General features: G+C 40.0%; 1 non-coding gene across 1 annotated transcript; it reads left to right on the top strand.

Moving 5' to 3' along the window:
- Window positions 1-2,430: 2,430 nt before the first annotated feature.
- LOC148789904 (small nucleolar RNA R71) lies at window positions 2,431-2,538 on the top strand. The gene has a single exon (XR_016079958.1). It is a non-coding gene; the product is annotated as a small nucleolar RNA R71 (small nucleolar RNA).
- The last annotated feature ends 418 nt before the right edge of the window (window positions 2,539-2,956 follow it).

Below are 2,956 nucleotides of genomic sequence, written 5' to 3'. Positions count from 1 at the left end.
TTGGATTGGGATAACTCCTAATTAGGAGATTTCTTAATCAAGAAGAAAAGACAGGAGATTTTCGAATGAACCAAGAGAGGGAAATCAGATTTCGATCCAAGAGGTTCTGGTAAGCAAGAAAGATTCCTGCGAATTGAGATTAGATCTCATTCTCTCCAGAAAAGAAAACAATTCATTTTTTTCGTTTCTGGAAATCTCCTCCTGCCGCCGCCATCTGCATTGTTGCAAGATTTGATCTTTGCAGAAAAGAAAGTCAAGAAACCAGTTCTTGACATCAGTCTTGCAAGAAAGACTGAAAGAATTCAGTGTTTAGTACATCCAGGGGATTCTTGTGAAGGATCCAGTGTGTAGGACGCACCCTGCTGGTTCTGTTCCATCCACAGCTGTGTCATCTTCAGCAGGGACAGATCTTGGAGCATTCTTTGGGCGTGAACACCAACTTTGGGAGATACTGCTTCTCCGGATCAGGTATAATCCTCCCATTTATCTTTTGGTACAGATCTGGTTTGATTAGGGTTCAAGTAGATCCTTGAATATTGTATTCTAAATTCAGGGAATATGATTCCCAGTTGGGAGAAGGTAGGAAATTTTTGAAATTCGCCCCACCCATTCCGCAACCTTTATGGCGTCCATTAGATGGATCCTACCATTCTTTCAGGGGTCAGGTGTAACATTCCAGTTTTGCCCATCAATCTCCAAGGTCCCGGGCAATACTGGAATTCTGGTCCGGTTCAGGGTTTCAAGAAAACCCACACTGCATGTACCTCAGGTCTCACCCTGGTAGCAGAGACAAGCCACCCCAACCAACTTGGCGGCACATCAATGTCAGCCTTGGCATGATAAATCTCCCTAGATCTTCCAACGGCTGTGAAGATTTTAAACTAACATGAGTCACATATGTGTCCAGTTTAAGGGTATTACACAGAAACACACCACAATAATATAAATCAAATATGTACTTTATTCATTTACATTAAATGTCATAAGGTACATCATTTTGATTGGAGCTAAGGGCATCCACTGTCTAACACATCTAACCATTGTCGAATGCATGCAACGACTTTCAAGTCAAGAATTTTTGATTGGTCACTTGACGTATCCTTGGGCTTTCCTTGTTCACCTTTCAATGGCGAACAAGAACCATTGATTTCATCTTTGATTTCCAAAGAGACCAATTGCTTCCATTCAATGAAATCATCATAACTGAATTTCCCTCCATGATTTGCACAAGAACCAAGAACCAAGAGCTCTGATACCACTATGTTGGGAATAATCCCTATATTTTTCTTTATGCAAATCATGGATATCTGAACCAATAAATACAAGTATGCAATAATAAAATAAATAACCAAAAACAGAGCAAGCAACAATGAAAATGGGATACAAAGTTTTTCTATCTAGTGAGAACTAGATGATGAACTAAAGGGATAAGAGATCCATTATATGGTGCCGAACCTTACAGGAATGTTTGGCGAAATTTCAAAAATTTCCTCTCCCCTCATCTGGGAAACACATTCCATGTTTTATAAAATCTAGATTTTCAAGAATCAATCTTGAACCCTAAATCGAACCAGATCTGAAACCAGAACCAGGAGAGGACATAGTGAATGTTGGAGCAAAATCAGTAGTGTTCATGCCCAAAGAAAGACTCCAAAGACTGCTCCCACTGAAGATAACACAGTGAATGTTGGAGCAGAATCAGTAGTGTTTGTCCTACGAACCGAACCCTTCACAAGAGGCTTTGAGCACAACTTCAAATCAGCCTTTCTCCAAAGGCTGATATCAAGATCCAATCTTGATCGTTCATGCTTGAAAGAGGAGATCAAACTGGCAGTGAGGCGACGGTGGCAAGGAGGCAGCAGAGAGAAAATAGCGTAGTGATGCTATGTTCTCTCTTCCGTAACTCTTGCTCTGAGAGTGAAGATGTGATCTCCTTAGAGGCTGCCACCCCCTCCTCCTTTTATAACCTTAAATGGATCAGCTCCTAATCCCATTAGGACTTGTTGATCCAAATTAAATTTGGATCTGAATTCCCTTTAAGTGATAAGGATAGACCCTTATCACATCTGCAGATTAGATCAGCCCTCTCCTAATCTTATTAGGAGGTTTCCATATCTGAATCGGTATTCAGATTTGGACTCTCCGAGTGTTGGACAGTTTCGTATGTCCTTAGCTTCAATTTGAATTGATTCATGTTGTTTGGTATAATTCTGTGTAAAACGCTAAAACTGGACACTTATTGAGATTGGTATAATTCTGATTGGTTCGATCATTGCTCCATTGGTAGCTGTTTGACACCATCTCCTCTATTAGGTCATAAGCTTCCTCCGGTGTTTTCCTCATGATCATACCACCTGCGGCTGCATCAATAATAGATCGATTAGAGGGTTAATACCATTGTAAAAAGTTTGAATCTGTCGCCAAGTTGGTATCCCATGGTGAGGACACTTCCTAAGCATTTTACTTGAATCGTTCCCATGCTTCATACAAGGACTCCCTCTCAAATTGAGCAGAAGTGGTAATATCATTAATTAATTTTGCTGTTTTGGAGGGTGGGAAATATTTAACCAAAAATTTTTGGGTTAAATCATTCCAAGTGGTGATGCTTCCTGCAGGGAGTGAGTTGAGCCAATCTTTAGCTCTATCATGCAATGAAAAAGGAAACAATCTTAACCTAATTGCATAATCACTAACTCCATTGTATTTAAATGTATCACATATTTCAAGGAAGTTAACGATGTGTGCATTAGGGTCATCACTTGGTAACCCACTAAACTGAATACTAGTTTGAATCATTTGAATTATTGCAGGCTTTATTTCAAAATTATTGGCATGGATGGTAGGCTTGCAAATGCTGGATGTCGCCCCATCAATGTTTGGACAAGCATAATCCAAGAGGGTGCGATTTCCTTCTGCCATCTCTCCTTCTATCTCTATGCAAATAACAACTTCTTCT

The sequence above is a fragment of the Nelumbo nucifera genome, chromosome 8, assembly GCF_055504915.1.
Source record: "Nelumbo nucifera cultivar China Antique chromosome 8, China Antique-T2T, whole genome shotgun sequence".
NCBI lineage: Eukaryota > Viridiplantae > Streptophyta > Magnoliopsida > Proteales > Nelumbonaceae > Nelumbo > Nelumbo nucifera.
The sequence above is the reverse complement of the archived record's forward strand: the minus strand, read 5'-3'. Positions and strand labels throughout refer to the sequence as shown.